This window comes from Haplochromis burtoni, unplaced genomic scaffold, assembly GCF_018398535.1.
Source record: "Haplochromis burtoni strain Fernald_Lab_line unplaced genomic scaffold, NCSU_Asbu1 Contig_150, whole genome shotgun sequence".
Classification (NCBI taxonomy): domain Eukaryota; kingdom Metazoa; phylum Chordata; class Actinopteri; order Cichliformes; family Cichlidae; genus Haplochromis; species Haplochromis burtoni.
In genome coordinates this window covers 462989-486679 of record NW_024582511.1, presented here as the reverse complement: position 1 = coordinate 486679, position 23691 = coordinate 462989, and positions in this window count along the sequence as shown.

Here is a 23691-nt window from a genome sequence, read left to right as displayed (position 1 = left end):
CGCAGTCCTGGGAACAGCTAAGATACTGCGCAGGACCCTCAAGCTCCCAGGCCTCTGGTAGAGGACCCGAGCTTGAAAGATAAACCGCCCGCAGGGGCGTGCTGGGTGTTTTATAAGCTTAGCTTCAGTGGTAATTCTCATAGGTGCTGCTTCACATTCAGCTGTTCATTACTCCAGTGTGAGCTGGAGGCCACCACCTGATGAAGCCAACAGAATCACATCATCTGCAAAAAGCTGAGATGAAACCACCAACGTGGAAGCCTCATTTTAGCTTGTTTTTTGATGCTCTGGGAGCAGACACCATCACTAAGCGGGTGAGGTTTTGGGGTGATGGAGAGAGGAGAGAAGATGCAGATAGGTGTGTAAGGCAGCAACTCTGCCTCCTGATCTCAACTCTGGATAGTCACATTTTGGCCAGATTTCTATGACAGCTGTTCCATCTAAAGTGGGACAGATGGCTTCTCTCCTTCTGGTTCCTTGGTGTCCTCATCTCTGCTGACATCTCCTGGACAGAGAATATCTCAGTTGTCGTAAAAGATCATCGGCTGCCCTCTCCCCCCCGATGGACATTTATTCCTCCCGCTGCCTCAGCAGAGCAGCAAACATCATCAATAACAGTTCCCACCCTGGTTTCAACATGTTCAGCCTGCTTCCCTCAGGGAAGCGCTACAGGTGCATCAGCACAAAACCCCACAGACCCAAAAACAGTTTCTTCCCAAAGGCCATAACCACCCTGAACTCACACATGCACCGATAACACAGACCCCCCACCCAATTTTTCCCATTTTCTCTATGAACCACCACTGTGCAATACCAAATTCTATGTGCAACAACCCAACTGTACATACATAACACTATTTATTACATATTAACTTTTTTACACTGGTTTGTATATTTGTACATTTTATATATTTTTTCTCTGTTAATACTGTTCATATGTATGACACTCCCACGCATTAATTGCGATTCATTAATCTGAAAAAAATAATGCAAAAAATAATAATAACACATTTAATCACTCTTTGCATTCCAAGCAAAGGGGAACTTTTGTCAATACAGCGATCACACTGATGCACACATCAGTGTTACAAAAATGGAAGAATCAGAAGAAAGCACGATGCTAGGTTTGATTGGAGGCAAATTTCATTTCAAAAGACTACCTGACAGAAGCCTTGATAAAAGCGTGGTTTTGTGCAAACTGTACAAAAAGGAGTTTGCATACCACCGAAGCACTTCAACCTTACGGTACCATCTAAATGCAAAACATGTTGCAGCGAGCACAGAAACTGTGGGAGCTGTTAGTGCTAGCAGTCACAGTTTGAGTATCAAAAAAAGGTGTCAGCAGCCCAATCTTGATGGCACGACTGACTTTAGGACCAAAATTAGTAAATCAACATCGGGCAAACTCACAAATTCTCTGGCCAAATGGATTGCTCTGGACTGTAGACCACTATCAGTGGTAGAAGATGGGGGTTAGAAAATGTGTTACAGTTAGCGTCAGGTGATCCAACTTTCCTACTGCTGTGCCAAAAGACTATTTCAAGTAAAATTCAACAGCTTTATGACACCGAAAAGCAAGAAAAATTAGATGCATTACAGAAAGCAGACTTTGTGGCTCTTACTGGCGATCATTGGACTTCAATTAGTAATTCTAATTACATGGGAGTCACTGCACATATTGTTGATGTCACTGATGGGACATGGAATCTACAGTCCTGACTGTGCAGAAGACAAACACCAGAAACTATGGCGAAAACTGCTCTGACCAGTTTCTCTCTGTGGCAGTGGAATGGAGAATTCAACATAAGGTCACCACAATTGGAACAGACAGTGCACGAACCATGGTGGCTGCAGTAAGACACCTCCCATTTCAACACATGCCTTGTGTTTCTCACATCTTGTAAAAAACCATCACTGTCACTGTTGCTGATAGTGTTTAGTGATGGATTAGCAAAATGTCACAAGATAGTGGGTCAGTTTAAACACAGCCCTGCTAATATGGAGGAACTACACCAGGAGCAAACAAGACTGGGCCAACAGAGCCACTCATACAGGATGTTTCCACACCTTGGAATTCAACGCTGCATATGGTTTCTTTTCTACTGAAGAAGTTTTTGCTGCTTTAGACAAACAAAAGCACAAGCTAGTCATTTTAACTCCATCAGAGCTGATAAAACTCCAAAAGCTGGCGAATGTCCTTCAGCCATGCAGGTACATAAAACAATTTTTTAACTTATTGTTCCTGTTTCTTCAAAAAGCTCTACAGTTGATAGTTATTGTGTAGATTAATAATTCCTTTCTTGAACTGTCTACTACAGGTTTGTGACTGAGCTTCTTGGAGGTGAGACATATGTCTCATGTTCAGTGGTTTTACCTGCTTTCTGCCACCTGCATGACACCATGGAGGTGATGACTCAAACTACATGGTGAAATTTAAGACTGTCTTCACAAAGGACCTATCCCAATGTACACTCAACCATCAGTGTTTCAAGATAGATACTGTGCTTGACCCACGCTTTAAGGATATAAAGTGTCTTTTAAGGGGAGAGCAAGAAGAGTTTTGAACCAGCCTTGAGGCCCTGCTGCAGGAACAGTGTAAAGATGCCACCACAAAGGAGCCAGCAAAGACAAAGAGCCTCCTCCTCTCTTCATTGTCTTCAGACTCTGATTCAGATGAGGAAGCCCTGTGTAACAGGGCCCTGAGTTTGTACAGAACAGAATCCACCATCAGCGAGAAAGACTGTCCGCTGCAGTGGTGGTCCAATCGAGCAGGGACCCACCCACAGTTGTCTGTCCTGCAGACATCACATGTCACATAGTAACAAAAAAGAGAGCTGCCTTGAGCTCTGAAAATGTGAACAGGCTAGTTTGTCTAAGTAACTGGCTGAAAGAGAAGGCCAGTTTCTGCCTTATATTTTTAAGAGGAAAAACTGATGTCGAAATTTTTATTATTATTATTTTATTTAATGTATTAGTAGTTTTAATGTACAGTATTTACTCAGATAAAGGTGGTTTATGTTGAGTATTTTGTAATAATCGATATTTTTAAACTGAGTTAGCATTTATTGACACCAGCTGTTAATGACTGAAATATTTAGTTATCTATGTTGGCTAGAATATAGGTTAAAATTGAAGAGAAATTCTGTTTTGCTTGGTTGCTTTATATATACTATAACGTGAACTGTCACACTGGCAGGCTACACAAAATTGTACTAAGGGGCATCAGAACCTGAGGGGGGCCCGGGCCACTTTGACATTTTTGTAAACTCAAGTTTCTCAGTCTAAAAATATTATTATTTCAGATAATTAATCTACCTGAAGCTGATTTTATCAGCTGGATGTTAAATTCTCTGTACCCACCTGTCCTGTTGATGAAGAGCAAGTTCATTCAAATGCTTTTTTGGCAACACTCACCACTTCTGTAAGAATGATATGCGTTTTTGAAGTACAAGACAAACTGTGAAATGTTTTCAATTTCTTTTTTTTTCTGACTATGTAGCACAGACAACAAAACTGGAACTGACAGAAAAGCATAGTGACAATATCTGTGTATAGACTGCCTGTGTTCCCAAGCACTTTAATTACAGAGAAGCATAGACAGTAGAAATGCATAATCTGTAACAAAAAATGTAGCAATATTTTCTAATTAACTACATATATTATTTAATCCAGTGTGAAATCCTGGGCTACAATCTTGATTATTCAAGAAATATTAAATCCGATAACAAGTTTAAACAGATCAGATGTAGATAAGCTATATGTCAGATTATGGCAAAGTCCTTTTAAAAAAGACTTGTGATGGCAATATTCTTTTTAACAAAACAACTAGTAAATGTTTTGGATTCTAATCAAGCAGACTAGGACTTGTTGTTGCAAGATGATGTTTATAGGCCACGTTTCACACAGGCCACATCAGCTGAATTGGTAAACAGGATCTTATCATTAACTTTCAATCGCTGTTTTCTCAACCATAAAGTGACATTCTTTACAAACATTAATGGACCTTTCACCCTTAAATCAAATTTACACATTTTTCTTCTTGCCAGCTGTACTATTCATTAAACTACATTGTTTTAAGTTGCCTAATTTTGGAGATATTGACTGTAGAAGCCTACCTTTCTCTTGATTCCAATTGAACTTAATGCTTAGTAGCCATGTCTTTATGTATTTTTGGACTGTGAAGAAGGAAATGTGATGTGAGGGGCATGACAGTGTGACTGGATATAAAATTACTGGTGTCCCCATCAGCTGACTTTTTTTTCATGGGTTAGATGTTATACCACAAGGCAAGCACCATCCAGTTTCATTATACTTATGAGAAGGAAGACATCTCTACAGCTAATATCTCCCAAAACTGTGCAACTCACACCAACACAATCTTGATGGATAACAGCACATGTGTTTATTCATTTTCTGCCAGGTGTGTCTCAACTTCTTTCTGGGGAAGCAGATAACATTTACGTTTTGCTCGCTCTCTTAATTTGACATGACACGAAGCTCTCCATTGCAAAATCCAGCACCCTTCCATTTGTGTTTGTGTTTGGTGCTAGGGCAGGTCACGTCAACACACTCCTTCAGCTGCAACCTTCTGCTACAGATCCTCCAAGAATTAAGTGGGAAGCTGAAGCACCGGCACAATCTTCATTAGCTGCTTGCTCACTGCTGTTGGCATTTTCTGTGCAGCCCTTAACTTTTTCTTATTTTTATTTTTTTTTTTTTGCTTTTGGCAGTGAAACCATCGTTTGCTGAGAGTATGGTTTGTTTCCTCACTGACATTTTGAGCTTGCGTTACATTTGGGCAGATAACAGATAGCAGCTGTTTCAAAATCTTCATAAAAAATAAAACTAGTTGTGCAGATAAACAGAAAATAATTGGGCGCATATCTGAGGCCTCCTAAAATGTTTCAGATTTTGAGAGGGTCCTCACCTCAGATTTCACACGCAGGTGCTAGTGAAAGGAATGGACAAATGAGCTAGGTAAGGAAACGAGGAGGCAATTATGCGCAGGAGGAAACCGGGAGGCTAAGGAAATAAGAAGGCAGGGAAACCCAAATGAAAACGAGGAGAGAAACAAGAGGATGGGAGATGTTAAAGACATGAGAACAGGCAAGTAAACAGGAAAGTAGTGCAATCAGGAGAAGGGGATTAAAAGTAGCTACTTTGAATAATCATTACAGGTGAAAAGGGAAAACGAGAAGCATGAAAGGAAGAAGGAAGAAAAGAAAGATGCAACATGAAGAGAAGCTTGTGAGGCCTCAGAGGTTGATCTACTCTTTAGCCTCTCCTCTAAACACAAATTGAACTCTCTGAAATCCATTCTGCCGTGATTTAAAGCTCTAACCAGCGTCGAGTCGATTCGGGGCAGATTTCAGGGCGGCTCCACAATGTGACGAGACATGTAATTATCCGCAGCTACTGCATGTACAGACAAATTTTCACTTTTATAAGCTTATTAAGAGATTAAGAGGGCTTGGCAACGGGTTTAGGCACGGCTGTCTGCTGGGGGGGCTGAGAAAAAAATAACTTATTTACTTCTTAATGGATTTTATTTTCACTTTCTCTCTGAAAAATCAGTTTGGAGACGTCCTTAAGCAATGCGCCTCGCTGCCAAACGCACACCGTCCTCATACAAACATGTCGGCGCACACACACGTGCCTGAAGTCTATCAGCAGAAGGAACAAAAACACAAGGTGGGATAAAGTTTGTTGCCTGGATGAATTTAAATGACAATCCAAGGAAGGACGTGGGGAAGAAAAGGTGACAGAAAACAACATTTGTGCGCCATTTTCAAAATAATCCCATTAAGACAGCAATTTGTTCCACTTCCAACAGCATTTCTGTTATTGTGCTGTGATAATGTACTGCAGGGAGAGAAAAGGCAACAACAAGAAGAAAAAATAGGCATAAAAAGACAGTGGTTGTTTTTTAGAGTGACAACAAGAAAGGGAAGTTAGCAAAAGAAACCTGGATGTGAGCAACGAGATTTGGAAATGGTTGGTGCAGATTCCCTTATTCCAAAGTTCTCACTTCTTCTGTGAAGGCCTCCAAAATGAGTCAGTTAGGTCTTAAACTAAAGATGAAACCTTTGTACCTAAAACATTACTGCAAAAGAATTCAAAAACCTGTCTTTAAACTGTTTTTTCATCCAGGTTATTTTCACCTATTTCTGTGTTATAGTCAGAGGTAGCAAAACCTTACTTAAGTAGAAGTGCATATACTGCAGTAAAAGTTGAAGTGAAGCAACATTTTTACTCAGGTGAAAGTGAGAAAGTACTCTAACATGTACTCAAACTAAGTAGAATTGTCCTTCAACTGTTTTTACACAATATTAATATAAGAATAAAATCATATTAGTACATGAGAATACACATATTTCAATCTAAATTCTAATTGTTTGACTCTGTTATGTAAGACACGTGCCATGAAAGATAATTCTAAGAAACCTTCGGTTGCGTACAAATACACAACAGAAGGGTGATTTTGGCTCCACAGGTAAACAGTAAAACGAATAATGGGTAATGGGTTACAGTGGGAGTCAGCAGGTGGGGGAATATCCATATGTGATTAACATTAGGACATTATATGTAGGTTTTAAATTAGCAGTCTGAGCGTAAACACAATAAATGATACCTGCAAGATTAACTGGGTTTATTCTTCTGTGTTAAATCTATGTTATAGGTACATCATAATTGAAAATGCCTCTGAAATGCTACAACATAACCTTTTGTGTTTGGCCTTTTTGTCCCATAGCATTTCCAGCTACTTTTTTACTGAAGTTTTTAACAGATTGGTGAGAGAATGATAATAATAGCCTTAATATAGAGACTCACAGGACTCTTAAAACATTTCTGGTGGGAGATTGTACATTCCAACGGTTTTGGCAAAGAAATGGAAAGACCATGTTTGCTTCTGAGGAAAAAAATGACCACAGCATAGAGTGGGGATCTAGGAAGACCTAGCACCATCTAGTACCACATATAAAGCACTAGGACGCGATCACATATATTACCACACAATACACCAGACACAAGCAAAATAGGCTCCACAAAAGTTCACCACAGAAGTCGAAATCAGTCAGGAAAAGATAAGTTTGAACGGTGGTAGTGAGACCTGTCGTGATGTATGGTTTGGACACAGTGACGATGATAAGCAGACAGGAGGACAATCTGAAGATTGCCAAACTGCTCAGGTTGAGATGTGGACATGTGCAGAGGAGGGAGAGTGGATATACTGGATAAAGTATGATGAAAATGGAGCTGCCAGGTAAGAGGAACAGAGAAGACCTCAGAGAAGATTCATGGATGTTGTGAAAGAGGACATGCAGAGAGCTGGTGTGACAGTGTAGGATGTTAGTGTTGGTCTACTTCAGTCATCCTTGAAGCCGTCATCTCTAAAGGAAGAGAGCTGTGGTGAACTGCTAAGTGACTGGTCTGTATATGGAGGAGGTCAGGGTGGATGGACAGGCTGTCAAAACATGATGTTTTCTCGACGCATCCATCCGCTCACACCTGCTCCCTTCAGGGATTTGTGACTTTATGATGTCCTGCTTTGGTCATAGTGATACTGATGGTAGCCAAGGATTGAGTCAAACATGACAGAGGAAAAAAGGTGTTAGTGAGACCTGTCGTGATGTATGGTTTGGACACGTTTGCCGACACATTTGTCAATCAGTCCGTCCACCCTGACCTGTTTCTGCATCATTAAAGCCGATGTTTCCTGCGTCTGTTTTAACTAAGCAGAAATATTTGTCTCAGTCCCACCAAAGTCAAATATCTTTTTTCCTATGAACCATCCTGAATGTCACTTTCAAAACCAGGAGATATATTTTTAACATTTTCATGTGGAGACAATCTATTAAAAAAATAAACACAGCAGGAGAGCGGTAAAATCAAAGGAGGGAATCACTTTCTCCCAGGCAATTTACAAGCCCCCTCTCTTCTCAATGCAAAGTGCCCAACCTCAATATATGAACACTATACATTTGAATGTACACAGGAAAAAAAGGCTATCATTTGAAATGCAGTATACTAATAATTCAGAGTGTCTCCTAAGGCTGGGAGACTAATTCCAGGTTCACAGTCTATCAATTCTCAACAAAAGAGCTACCAGTCTTACAAACACAGACTTGCATGTCCACATGTCCTTGAATAATAAAAACATCAATATTCAATACTTCCATTACTACCTGCAGAGGCAAGATCTGAGCCTCAGATGCAGCAGAGACATTCTGCGAGGATGAGAGAACATTTTTATTGAAGCCAATATTGGCAGCAGATGCTGCATATTTGATTCATAAATCCAAACAAAAGGAAACTACCAGAATCAAAGAGTTAGATTTACTATAAATAGTCAATAATTGAGTCAATAATTAAAGGGCGATACTACATTGTACCACATGCAGGAAGAGTCGTGTCCTTCATGTCTTCCTATTAAATATGCAGGAGAAGGCTTCGTGAAGTTCACTTTCGATCATTTTTGCCTGTATGAGCTGGAGTGTACTTGAGACACATATGCATATATGTTCAAGGAGTATGACACACATCCAAAAGTATGTGGAGAAAAACATCCATATGTGAAAGCCAAACGTGACTGTAACCAATCAGAGTGGTTTCTTTTTGCAGACCTTCCTGGTGAATGTTACGTTTGCTTTAAAGTCAGAATATGACTGTTACAAAGATGATGCGTCACATTGTATTGACTTTAAACAATATTTTCTTATCCGTTTCCACTACAGTTTAACTTCTGATGAAAGTTATTGCTAATAAACACGTTGTAATGGTTGTAACCATATCCATAATAGCTAGCAGACCTCATCTGCTTAGACCTCCTGTCCTCCCCCCAGTTCTTCCTGGTGTACACCAAGTTGTTCCTAAGCTATCTGAGAGATATAATCTCTCCAGCATGCCCCTGGCTGTGCCCTGGGGCCTCCTCCCAGTGGGATATGCCCAGTACACCTTACCCAAGAGGCATCCTTGTCAGATGGCCCCAACAGCAACTGAGGAGTAGCGATTCTCCTCCAAACTCCAGCTCCCCACCCTCTCTCTGCTCAGCGTTCAGCCACCCTTTCAAGGAAGCTTATTTCAGGGTTTTTTTGTGCGTTTGTGTGTTATGTAAACTCCAACATGACATAAATCTAGACACCAGACCAACCACAACGATGCTGGGTCACGAGGGCTGGCTGCCAGGTTCTCCGGTTCACCACAGGAGTATCAGAACAGATGGAGGCTCAGGCTCTGTGCAGGCCACTCAGTGTGTTTGGCATGCCTAAATCTCACAGCTACTAGTTTTTTGACTACAGAAGTTCTGATTTGCCATCAGTGTATACAGCACAGAGGTCTTGGGTTAAAACCTGCCACCCAGGTGAGGCCTTCCTCTGTGGAAAAGCTAAATTGATCAGAGGTGTGTGGATAGTTGTTGGTCTTCATGTTTTAGCTCTGTGACAGTTTATTTTCCAGGGTATGCATACATTTTGCACTATGTCAGCAGCCCTGCCATGATCCTAATTTGGAAAAATTGGTTAAGAAAGTGGCTGGATAGATGAAGGTGTGCTGATGCTTAAAAGAAGTGAGAGCACTCACTGCATACAAATCAATTTGATCAATGATAATATTTATTTAGATTAGTAACAGAGAGAGCGTGTGCTGATTGATTGGTTCAGGTGTCAATAGTAATAGTTGAAATGACATTTAAAGAACAGCGAGTAACTGATTGGCTTAGAAAAGGAGATAATTGGAAAAAGTGCAATTCCCCGAGGACAAACAAAGGTTAAATGTTACAGAAAATCTCTCAGATTTAATTTTCGCTAAAGCTTCATCTATGGATTGTTGATAATGTTGATGACAGTTTAGAGCTGAAACGCTTCTTCTTAAATCAAACAAGTCAATCACAGTTTCCCTTTTTATTTCTGAGCATGCAGTGCTCCATTGTGTAGCTGGAAACTGATCTCACTTCAGGGATTCACCCAAATGTCCTGACCTGACTTGCACCTTTTATGCTTTCAAATACAAACACAATTATACAACACCAGCATGATGTCAAGGAGAAAACAATACACACCTTAAGCTAGGCTTCATACCCCCCTCACTTCTACTCTCCGTAGTGTGTCCACAGTCTCACCAAGCCAAACAGAAGACTTCCCCAAAGTATGAAACCTTACCAAAACCAGGAATGGAAAGAAATCCATTTCACTTCTGACTCCACGATATCACTAAACAAGAATATTTTGAGGTATGTACAGGTGTCTGGCACAGAGACAGATGAATTAGACTGTGCCCTACAGTCCCAGGTCATGACAGATCAAAGAAACAAACTTTATTTCATAATTTAGTTTCCAGGTTGGGTCACGTGAGTATTCCTTCACATTGTTGGGTTGCATATGAATTTTTTCTTTGTTTATTTCTTCATTTTTCTTTCTGGTTCTGAAATCATTTCTTCTAAGGTGTGTTTGAAGTGTGCTGCAGAGGTTCCGATCTGATCTTACAAACTTTAAAGACAAAGTTACTTCACCAAGTTAATCTTATTCATCTCTAACATTATATTTTATGTTTTATGTGTGTTTTACGTTGGGTTTGCATTTGTTCTGCTGCAGATGCATGGAGGTTAGTGATGGGAGATCGCTGTCAATGGCTCATATCTGCGGAGACCTCATATGTGTAACAGGACACTAAGATTCCAAACTACAGTTGGTAAAATGTGGTGTTAAAGAAACTGTTTACAGAAACATTTTTCTGTAGTTTTATATATGTTCATTTTGCTTAGTGTACTGATTCTTGCAAATTTGTCTTTTTTGACCTCAAAGTGACATCACTGCCTCCTGAGTGGTCACTACTTTCCCCTCTTTATTTGTTGATGCATTACATGGTTAAAGCTTCATTCTTGACAACTTTGCTCTATAAAATAGTAATCTTCATTTTTTTTAAAATACATACAGACCCCAACATAAACAAAGAGCAGGGAAAGCAACATACCTCAACAATGTCTCTCCAAAATGGTAAAAATAAAATGCGTTTTTAGCTACGTGTTTCCCTGTTTCTAAATATGGCTGCAGAGTTTTGAGGCTTTTTTTCCACTCTGAAAGTTTTGACTTTATAATTTTAGAAATTTACAGCTTTAATCTCAGAGACTTTTTCCAGTAAATGTATATTGTTATTATTGAAATTTCTTCCTTTCCTTTAGATTTTCTTTTCCTTTGCGTCTTTTTTTTCATCTTTTTTTTCTTACATACTGAAAAACGCTCCAAACCAAAACATACAACCATATATTTTTGACACTGTGTGCTAAATTGTGAAATAATTTTATAAGCTATCCCACGTAGTGCACAGTGTACATACTGTATTGTGAATATGGTACACTCCACAGTATACTAAAGTATGCAGGGTTGTCTATTAATTAGCAGTTCAGTGGTGGCTCACCGCTGAAGCAAAGTTTCCTCCTGCTGAAAGGTTTTAATAACGCCGTTGAGCTTTAATTTCACCAAACTTGATTCTTGAGTCTGTTTTTTATCTAACTGCTGCCTCCTGAGTTTCATTATTCTTTCATCAATCTCGGGGGGGAGGAGGTGGGTGTATTGGTAGGGTTGGTAATCATAAACCATGTCAGGATAAATACACGATTGCATTCACTTTGCAAATGAGGCGACTCTCACTCACTCTGTGCTAATGTTTGCTCGGCCCGGCTGATTGATGACACGCTGATCTGCAGACTCTCATCAGCCTGAATATGAGGAGCTTCACATTCTGACCACAGCGAGTAAAGTAAATAAAGCAGAGCCGAGCTGTCACTTCTGCTCTGATAGCATCGTTCAATATGCTGGAGGTGGGGAAAGAGAAGGAGTAAATTTCAGCTCATTTCAGCTCCACTTTCCAGATGAAAAAGTACCAACATAAGTGAACAAGCAAGTGTAAAGGAAAGATAATTCTATTACAGAGACTGCCCCACTATCGCAGTACTATATATAGTTTGTATTTTCAGCTCATGTACAGTGATGTTAGTATAAATACAACGGGAGCTTACTACAGTGCACACTACATCTGGGCTTCCTGGTGCTGGCTGTTAAATGATATGAGTGGTTGTGTCTGTTGAACCAGTGCCCTGTGCTGTTTTTATAGGTGGGCTACCTGTGGCCTAAACCCAAAGACTGTATATAAAAGATGAAGATTCTGGATCCTTTATATCTGGCAGCAGTGGGCGACTTCCACAGCAGCAGAGAGACTTCTGCTCTTTGGGGACAGGGGTGATACGGCCAATCACATTGCTGCACATTGCGCATGCTCACAGTAAAGATCAACAAAAACAGTTTCAGCTGTGCGGTGACACACATATCAACTCTTTATTGTAGTAAAAGCGTAAATGGGCTGATTCTTATGTAGTGCTTTTCTACTCTACTTGAGGACTCAAAGCACTTTGTACAACATGTCTCATTCACACACAGTGATGTGCAGATGAATGTATCAGGAGCAAAGGTAAAGCATCCAAATATGGAATATCAGTGGCACCCGTTATCCCTGAGCACATCCACAGGGGGAAAAATCTCCACATTACATTCTCCTTCGCTGACATTTGGGCTTCACTTTTCCTCATGTCTAGCATGAAGTAATCCACTCAGTGAGAAAATGGATATTTTGTGGTAAGAATGTTTTTACCAAAGAAAAGAAGAAGAGTAATCTTCCTTGGAGGCTCAGGCACACATCAATTTAATCAAGATTCCTGATCGTGCTTTGGCGAGATTCTTAGTTCAGTTTGTGGTGTGTTTGTGATGCACGTGTAGCAACTTGTCATCATAGAAACTGTCTGTGTGTGCTTGGAAAAAGAAAAAGAAACCCCTCAACCCTGATATAGCAAACACTAACATTACAGCTAAGTGGTGGATTTCTCCGTTTCAGTGCAGCTAGCCAACGGCGAAGAATGAAACGTGAACAGTACATTCTCGGTTTGATCATAAACTCATAGCTGCAGATAGGGGCAGTGCAAAAGTGGAAGGTTTAGTTTTCTTTTTTTCCACTGAGTTATCCGTTCTGTCTCTAGTTAGCTAACATAAACTAATGCTAACTAACTGTTAGCATTCTAATAATACAAGGTGGTACTACTTATACTCTTAAACAAGTTATTTCTTCAATCCAGCTTCACAAACAACATTAAATAAATGACAGTTCCATAATGGAAATTGGCCTTATTTCCGTTCACTTAAAGCTGCGGCCTCCAGTGCAACTGGACTGATTTTTTTTAATGATATGGTAACTTCTTTGCCAAGAGGTTGGGGATGCTCAGCATAAATGCGCTACTATTCCTTCCAATTCTGAACATATTGCTTTTAAAAAGAGTCAGCTGATGTGTAGGCCTGCTAACTTTGGTGGATTGGTCCCATTGGCTGCACCACGCTATCACTAATAGAGCCACTAAATTAAAATTTTTCATGCAGACTCAGTGTTTATATTTTAAAAGCATTTGGGGGCACTGAGGGCATCTATGTGACAAGAGCAGGAATATTAACTTTGCTTTTTCCTGAAGCGGGTGTATCCAATCAGAAATAGGCAGCCCAGCAGTGACAGTTTACTTACTCTGCCTTCGGCTGCTTTGGTCTTTTTTTTTTTTCTAGATGTTGGTTCAAATGTGAACACTTTTTTTCCCTGTGTCTCAGGTTTTTCAGCTCGTCTCAGCCTGCAGGTGAGATGTCAGGCCTGCGCTCCTTTCATGGCACCATCAGCATTACATGAGATGTGTTTGGGAAGCGTGGGATTTTTCAGCCTTGCGTTTCTGTTTCACCTCCAGCCTGAACTACTGCGCACAAATTATTCATGTGGTGTCACGTCAAGGAGCTGCTGCAGCATCTGCCTGCGGGGACAGCCTCAGTGTGTGCGTGTGTGTGTGTATCATATATAGTAAACCAGCTGGGGTATTGTCTGAGAATGTGTGTTATGTAAGGGTGTGTGTGTGTGTGTGTGTGTGTGTGTGTGTGTGTGTGTGTGTGTGTGTGTGTGTGTGTGTGTGTGTTGTAATTCCCACTCCAAATCAAAGTCTCTGACAGCTGCCTTAATGCCGGCTGCCTCTCAAGTGATGAAGGACCTGCTGCTTGTCGCCGCGGATACCTCCATCACCCTCCTCCTCCCCCCTCCCTGTTGACGGCGAATCAATCACTCCATCCGTTCGCCACTCTGTATCCCTGACACTGGCATGTATAATTAAAGTTTATTCCCCCGGACCTCCCAGCTCAGCCCATTCCTGCAGCTTCCCTCAACAGCCTGCCACTACCACAGAAGAAGATAAATATTAAATGGACATTCATATTTCACAAATATGAGTGAGAGGGGGAAACGGACTGCCATGTGGCCGATTTCTCAGAGGAGGCCTGCTGTTGCTCAGTTATCGCACAGATTCCTCCAAATGATCCTTTAGATATTAGGAGGAATGATGGGTAAGTGTTAAGATTGAATTTTTCATTTTACACTGAAAGCCTCTTCACAGTGTGAATATTGAGCTTTGTCTTCAAGTAAAGGCCAGAATGTCCAAGAAATGACCAAAAAGGGGCCTTTTTCCGGCCCCTCTCTCTCTCTCTCTCTCACACACACACACACACACACACACACACATATAAAAAACAGTAGGCCAGCTCTAATAGTAATTTGGTATGGCTTCGCAGGCCAAATGTAATATATATATATATATAAAACACCCAGCACGCCCCTGCGGGCGGTTTATCCTTCAAGCTCGGGTCCTCTACCAGAGGCCTGGGAGCTTGAGGGTCCTGCGCAGTATCTTAGCTGTTCCCAGGACTGCGCTTTTCTGGACAGAGATCTCCGATGTTGTTCCCGGGATCTGCTGGAGCCACTCGCCTAGCTTGGGAGTCACCGCACCTAGTGCTCCGATTACCACGGGGACCACCGTTACCTTCACCCTCCACATCCTCTCGAGCTCTTCTCTGAGCCCTTGGTATTTCTCCAGCTTCTCGTGTTCCTTCTTCCTATATATATGTATATATTTAGGGGTGCAACAATACACAAAATTCACGGTTCGGTTTGGTTCGATACTTTGGTGTCACGGTTCGATATTTTTTTGATACAAAAAATGTTCATGCCTTTTTAATTTGTCATTTATTAAAATTATAAATATATATTTTAACTCAAAAGTACAGTTTTTAAATTTAATGTTGCTGAAACAAAAAAGTAATAAAAAAAAAATATCTCAGGGCTCGCAAAATTTCAAAATCCCTGGTAACCCTTCGGGCAGGGACTCTTCAGTTTTTGGTAGCCCAAAATAAATTTAAGTAGCCCGAATAAAAAAGAGAGCAATTTTTTGATTGATGTTTTGTTTCCTGTTTTGTTTCCTTTACAATATTATACATTAAAGTATAATATTGTAAAGGAAACAAAACATTAATCAAAAAATTGTTGAAAAACAAATTACAACATTGTATAAAAATTACAATCATCAACTCAAATACTTGGTTCTAATTGAACAGAAATTTCTATGAACTTGTAAGAACTGTGTAGGACATGAATCAGTCTGTGTCAGATCCTGAATTTGAAATTTCCACTGAAGTCACGGGTAAGAGGCAAGTGGAACCAAGATCTAGGCCATTTGCTTTTTGAAGTTTGCAAAGACTGCTAAATTGTGCCAGTGGTAGTTCACTCTTTGCAACATAGTACGCTGTTCTAAACAGATTTTTCAGGTTTATTTTTAGTATGTTATTTGCAATTGGTGTTTGTTCTGGGAAAGATATTGCAGACTGAGCAATAATGCATTTCTTGCATTTCTCATGGGTTCTAATGGGGGCCTTTCTTAAAATGACTGGTCCCAGTAACAAAGGCGCTTGTCGACTCAGAAATCGAGAGAAAACCAACAACACACCCGGCAGAACATTATGTTATTTACACGGGTGCACATAAGTGGTCCGCATGTGTGCATTCGCTGTCAAAATAAAAGACGCGCACCAGATAAGAAGTTGCAACGCGCATTTGTGTCCATATAAAAGGCACTGTTTAAAGACAGGGAGATTTCACTTGTCATGTTTGCATAGTAAGCTAACGATTGATAAGACGATGTCAGAGGAATTGGTGCAAATTATCATCACTCACCAATCAGTACTGTCGCTCTCTATACACAGTTCGCGAGATTGCAAAGTGAAAGCAAAAAAGAAGAAAATTCAAACGCGATTTCAATATGTCACATATTGACAGTGGCTCACCGATGCCAATGACATAATTACCCAGCTACATTTCTGAAAGAATGCAAAAGCATTGACATATATTTTTCCTTCCTACGATAGGCCGACGGGCAGGGCAGAGATAGATTTTGGTAGCCCGACTGGAAAAATCGCTAGCCCCAGGACGTCGGGCTAGCGATTTTGCGAGCCCTGTATCTGATTGAGGAATCACTCATCTTTGGAAAAGAGAGTTTATTACAGAGAAATGGCTCTTTCCAAAATAAAAGCTATACTATACGCTTCTTCTGGGCTATATTCTCAGCAGCATATTAAACATATCAGGTCCCCATAAGGAGAATCATGTGCTAACGGCTGTCTAAATGACTCGGGTAAAGTTTGTAGCATGCGTGCTTGTTGTTTTTGTCTGCTTCCACTTGTCTTTGCACTAGGATGATGTCGGAGTAAATGTGCAGTCATATTCGTTGTGTTCCCACTAGTGCTGTCAGCGTTAATCTCGTTGAAATGACGTTAACGCCACAACACGGCAAATCTCCGTTAACGAGCTACCGCGGATCGCCCCGTGCGTGGGGCTGGACGGCCAACACGTTAACGAGCTAACTGCGCTAACACACTAGCTCCCACCCATGTAATTGAGCATTGCGTGGCACATCCAACATACTGTTTTACTTTAGTCCATGACGCGCTTACCTTCAGGGTCATACGTCACATGAAAACCAAAATAGTTCCAAACGCCAGATCTGAATGAGGGTGGGGGAGGTTCAATTTGCCATGTTGCAAGGAGAGCTTAACTTCTGTCTCGCTAGCTTGCCCTGCGCTCAGTGAATCTGCGTTCGACTACTCCGCCTAGGCTGCACTGTCGAGCGCAGATCCACTGAGCGCTCAACACAGACAGCATCGTCAGAAGGAAAGTTGATAAAATAAATTAAAAATTTTGTATTGTTCGATACATATGCGTACCGAACCGAAAGCACTGTATCGAACGGTTCAATATCGATACGAGTATCGTTGCACCCCTATATATATCATATATATATTATAATATTGTAATATCATTCATATATAATACACACAAATCTGGATCTGGTTTTGTCTTATGGTTTACCTGTTTATAATCTTCAAACTTATGATGTCGTCTTTTCTGATCATATGCCTGTATTGTTTGAAACTTCTCTTCCCTGTAATATCACTACCTGTGGCCCTCCTATTGCTTCTCGCATGTTTAAACCATCAAGTGCCGTCCAGTTTTCTACCGCCTTTAATAAGGCCTTAAATGTTGACTCAGAGCTCTCAGTCTGTGCTGACACTGAGGTGCTGGCTGCAAAATTCTTATCTACTTGTCAAATCATTCTGGACACTGTTGCTCCTCTGAAGATCAGGCGGCCTAAATTGAAGTCTGAGCCGTGGCTGAATGACATCACTCGGGCTGCTCGAAGAGAGTGCAGAAAAGCAGAACGCAAATGGGAAAAAGACAAGCTACAAGTGTCTTATGATATCTTAAGAGATAGCTGGCATAGATACCAGAAAATTGTCAAGAACCAGAAATCCGCCTATTTTGCAGGTGTTATTAATGACAACTGCCATAAGCCCCGTGTCTTATTTAGTATTTTAAGCTCTGTTCTTAACCCTCCCCAATCCAACTGTATAGAAGCCTCTGCTGAAACCTGTGAAGCTTTTTTAAATTTCTTTGTGGAGAAGATTTTATCTATTAGAGCACATATTTTACCCCCTTCTTATGACCCTTCTGTTATTCTTACGCCCTTAGCAATTTTTAGCCATTTTGAACCAGTGTCTCTATTTAAACTGGGTAAAATTGTCACCCAAATCAAGTCTGGCTCTCCCAGTGATGTTCTTCCCCCTCGCTTTTTTAAAGAAGTTTGGGGCACTATTGGACCTTATATTCAAAGGCTTATAAACAGCAGCCTGACTTTAGGCCATGTACCTGTAATTTTTAAACAGGCAGTGGTCCAGCCTCTGCTGAAACGCCCTGGCTTGGATGCTTCTTTGTTGAGTAATTTTAGACCTATTTCAAAGCTTCCTTTTGTTTCTAAAATTTTAGAAAAAGAAGTGTGCTCACAGCTGCAGACTTTTTTAGAGAGTCAAAACATTTTTGAGGTATTTCAATCTGGTTTTAAAGCACTTCACAGCACAGAGACTGCACTTTTGAGAGTTTTTAATGATATCTTATTAACTGCTGACTCTGGGAAGTCTGTCTTACTTGTGCTTTTGGATCTCACAGCAGCTTTTGATACAGTCGATCACAATATTTTGATTTATCGTCTAGAACATCATGTTGGAATTAGAGGCACTGCCTTGGAGTGGTTTAAGTCATACCTCTCTGATAGAAGTTTTTCAGTCTCACTTGGTAAATTTCATTCATCTTCTGCCCCCCTCCCATGTGGTGTACCTCAAGGATCCATCCTTGGGCCCCTTCTTTTTAGTCTTTATTTACTTCCCCTTGGCCATATTATTAAAAAACATAAAGTCTCATTTCATTTTTATGCAGATGATTGTCAAATTTATCTACCACTGAAACACAATGACCCTAACCCCCTCAGGCCTATTTTAGAATGTCTTAAGGATATCAGAGCATGGCTGGCTTTGAATTTTTTAAACTTTAATGAAACTGATTTATTTTTATCTTTTTTAATTATATATTTATTTTGTTTATTGATTTCATTGTATGCTTAAAGTATGGTTTTTAACTGCTATCTCTGTTTTATTATTGGAAAGCACTTTGGTCAACTTTGTTGTTTTTAAAAGTGCTATATAAATAAAGTTGGATTGGAGATATATATATATATATATATATATATATATACATATATATATATAGAGGACAGTATATATATATATATATATATATGAGGACAGTTACAAGTACCTGGGGATCCCGCAGGCAAATGGGAACCATGAAGAGGCCGCTAGAAAGGCTGCAACCACCAAGTACCTGCAGAGGGTCAGGCAAGTCCTGAGGAGTCAGCTGAATGGTAAGAACAAGATCCGGGCCATCAACACATACGCCCTGCCCGTGATCAGGTACCCTGCTGGGGTAATAGGCTGGCCAAAGGAGGAGATAGAAGCCACTGACATAAAGACAAGAAAGCTCCTTACCATGCATGGAGGGTTTCACCCCAAGTCCAGCACCCTGAGGCTGTACGCTAAGCGGAAGGAAGGGGGCCGGGGACTGGTGAGTGTCAGCACCACAGTCCAGGATGAGACAACGAACATCCAAGAATACATTGGGAAGATGGCCCCAACTGACCGAGTGCTCAGTGAATACCTCAGGCAGCAGAAACCCAAGAAAGAGGAGGGAGACGAGGAACCATCATGGAAGGACAGGCCCCTGCACGGTATGTACCACCGGCAGATAGAGGAGGTGGCTGATATCCAGAAATCCTACCAGTGGCTGGACAAAGCTGGACTGAAAGACAGCACAGAGGCACTAATCATGGCAGCACAAGAACAAGCTCTGAGTACAAGATCCATAGAGGCTGGGGTCTATCACACCAGGCAAGACCCCAGGTGCAGGCTGTGTAAAGATGCCCCAGAGACAATCCAGCACATAACAGCAGGGTGCAAGATGCTAGCAGGCAAGGCATACATGGAACGCCACAACCAAGTGGCCGGCATAGTGTACAGGAACATCTGTGCCGAGTATAACCTGGAAGTCCCGAGGTCAAAATGGGAGATGCCCCCAAGGGTGGTGGAGAATGACCGAGCTAAGATCCTGTGGGACTTCCAGATACAGACGGACAAAATGGTGGTGGCTAACCAACCGGACATAGTGGTGGTAGACAAACAGAAGAAGACGGCCGTAGTGATCGATGTAGCGGTTCCGAATGACAGCAATATCAGGAAGAAGGAACACGAGAAGCTGGAGAAATACCAAGGGCTCAGAGAAGAGCTCGAGAGGATGTGGAGGGTGAAGGTAACGGTGGTCCCCGTGGTAATCGGAGCACTAGGTGCGGTGACTCCCAAGCTAGGCGAGTGGCTCCAGCAGATCCCGGGAATAACATCGGAGATCTCTGTCCAGAAGAGCGCAGTCCTGGGAACAGCTAAGATACTGCGCAGGACCCTATATATATATATATATACACATACATATACCCACGGGAGTGGGCGCTGGAGCCTATCCCAGCTGTCTTAGGGCGAAGGGCAGGGTACACCCTGAACAGGTCGCCAGTCTGTTGCAGGCTGTATGCAGTTACAGCCCAATGCATATTCCTTTTACTTCGTCACCTTGCTCACTTTGATTCTGGGGTTTACACTACATGTTGCTGATAAAGTTTAATCATCACAGTTTATGTGATCTGCATCACAGCAAGGTGCATTTGCATTTCCAGATGGGTGAACATCATATTTGGCGCAGAATCAAACTATCTGAGGCCGATCAACTGAAACACAAGTGATCAGCTACTTAAAAACAGATTTGACTGCTTCTGAACCAAACCTTGTGTTGCAGTCATGAAAATATAAGCCCTTTAAAACCATTTTGACAGTGCCAAGAGTTACTGGCAACATGTAATTTAACTCAAATGTGGAGGGAGAGAGAAGAAATGTGGTTAAAAGGCAGACTTCCTGTGAAGAGGTGGGACAGCAGAACGAGACAAGCAGCTCAGCGGGACGCAGCAAACAGGTGCCAGGCGAGAGTGCAACAGGTACGAGGAAAACAGAATGAGAGTGCTGGAGCAGCAGAACTGACGTGATAGAGCTGAATGAGAACACTATTTATACACACTCTCTGAGGCTGATTAAGAATGAGAGGCAGCTGGGGGGCAGGTGAAACATGAGTGGGTAAAGCGATCTGTAGAGGAGGAAAACGCTTTCAGTGGCCAAAGTTAGTTAGCATTTAAAAATGTCCAACCTTTAAAAAAGTACAAACTATATATAGAGTAACATTGCACTGTACTGCGATAGTGGGGCAGTCTCTGTAATAGAAGTATCTTTCCTTAACACTTGCTTGAATGAGAAAGTAAGAAACTGTGATTCTTACTGCATCTCAGTCGTGAAAGACTCGAAGGAAACAAAGGTTCAAAGATTTATGCAGCACACAAGAAGGAATTTTTGAAGAAATCCATACAGTGTTTGTGATTAGACATGATTGTCACAGAATCTGTAATCTTTTACAGATTCCTCCTTATTAACCACATCCTCAATTCCTTTCCTTAGCTTCTAAACTCTTTATGTCTTAGTCCCTCCCAGCTGAGATACAAGTGGTGGAGGTGAGGAACTGATGATGTCATGATCTGCTGTAATGCAAGCAGGACGTAGACCAAAATGCAGGACTCAACACACACAGGGATAACTCAAAGAGGCAGCTTTAATTACACTGTAGCAGAAAATAGACTAGAAACAAAAATCAAAAACCAGAGAAGTAGAAACTAAGAACGAGGAACTAAGACACTGGGAAACTAGGAGAGACAACAAGGAACATGGAGGGAAATACATACACAGCACATAGAAGTGGTACAACAGACAGAGGAAAACAACTTAAATATACAGAGGGATAACGAGGGAACGAGACACAGGAGGAGAGCACAGCTGGGACTAATTAGATATAAAGAGACCAGGGAAGCAAAGCAGAATACATCACACACAAGACAGGGACTATCAAAATAAAACAGGAAACAGGAGACATGCATGGAGATGCAGACTTGACAAGTAGGCACGACTGACTGTGGAGACACAGGAGATGAACAAACATAGAGACTAAACACAGACTGGGATAAAGACTAAGAGAGACAAAAATAAGATAACTGAGAACGAACGAAAACAACAACAATAATCAAAGAATATAATATTAGAACTGAAACACAAATAGAGGCAGAGGATGTGTATTAAAAATATAACTAAGTGATGCCAATTAAGATTAATTATAATTTTTTAAATACTTATCAATATTTTGATAACACACAGTAAAGAACAAAGTTGTATCACCTTGAGTTACTGAAGAAGCTCATCAATAAAAAGGAGTAGTTTGTATGGTTTGTATGTTCCAGCTTAATACAAAGATCTCTGTCAGCTGATGTGATACAGTACCTGTGGCGCGGGTGTGGTCACTGGCCCGCTGCAGAGGAGGGGTGACACGGTGAGCTCCCGGGGCGGCGTGGAAGCGGGGCTGAACAGGTGTTTGGGATGAGTGAGTGATTGTGACTCTTCTTATGTTTCAGTGACAGTCGAGGGAAGAGAGCGGCGTGACCACTGAGCGGGAGTGTCTGTGTCCCGTGTGTTTAAGTCGAAACCACAGCTATAATAAACTAAGTGTGTGTCACCATACCCATACACACCATACCCACAGTGTGTGTGTGCGTATGTTGGGGTCCGACGTCACAGTACCACTCACTGTAAAAGTAAAAAAGAAACAGTTGGAGAAACAATTTGCAACTAATCAGGTTAACCAGCAACTGGCCAATAACATGACCTGGTATAAGAAGAGCATCTTTCTCAGAAGTAAACATCGGCAGAGAGTCGCCAATCTCCAATTCACCAAAAGACTGAATATCTCATTATCTGCAATTCATAAAATTATCAACCGAGAAATCTTTGTGCAAGGGACAAGGCTGGAAATCAATATGAGATACTCATGCTCTTCAGGCCCTCAGGCAGTAGTGCATTACAAACAGGCATGACTCTGTGATGGAAATCAGTGCATGAGCTCAGGAAAACTTCCAGAAATCTGTGAACACAGCTCAGTGTGCCATCCACATGCAGGGTAAAGCTCCATCATGCAAAGAAGGAGCCAGATCAGAATACGATACGGAGATGCTGCCATCTTCTCTGGACTAAAGCTTGTTTAAAATGCACTGATGCAAAGTGGAAAACTGATCTGAGGTCAGTTGAATCAAAATGTGAAATTCTTTTTGGAAAACAGGGACACAGTGTCCTCCAGACTGAAGAGGAGAGGGACCATCCGGCTTCTTATCAGGAGTAAGTTCAAAGCCTGTATCTCTGATAGGAGGGCACCAGTGCCTATGGAACTGGTAGCTTGCACATCTGGAAAGAAACCATCTGGTCTTATGGGGTGGCTGTAGCTCAGGTGGCAGAGCAGGTCAGTCACTAACCAGAAGGTTGGTGGTTCGATCCCAGGCTGCCTCCTGGCTGCATGCCAAATATCCTTGGGCAAGATACTAACCCCGTGTTTGCCTACTGGTGGTGGTCAGAGGGCCCGGTGGCAGCCTGTCTGGCAGCCTCGCCTCTTTCAGTGCGACCCAGGGCAGCTGTGACTACAGTGTAGCTTGCCGTCACCAGTGTGTGAATGACTGAATTTAGTGTAAAGCGCTTTGGGGTCCTTAGGGACTGAGTAAAGCGCTATACAAATGCAGGCCATTTTCCATCTAAAAGGTATATCCAGGTTTTAGAGATTTGAAGCAGAAGCATCTGCCTGCAATCCAGACTAACATTGGTTGCTGAACCAACAGGAAACATGTTTAAGTTTAGTTTAAATCTTTGTTCTGTTGCAAATAAAATGTGGGCTTATGACATTTGTGTTCTGTTTTTATTTACATTTTACAAAGCTGTCAAACTTGTTTAG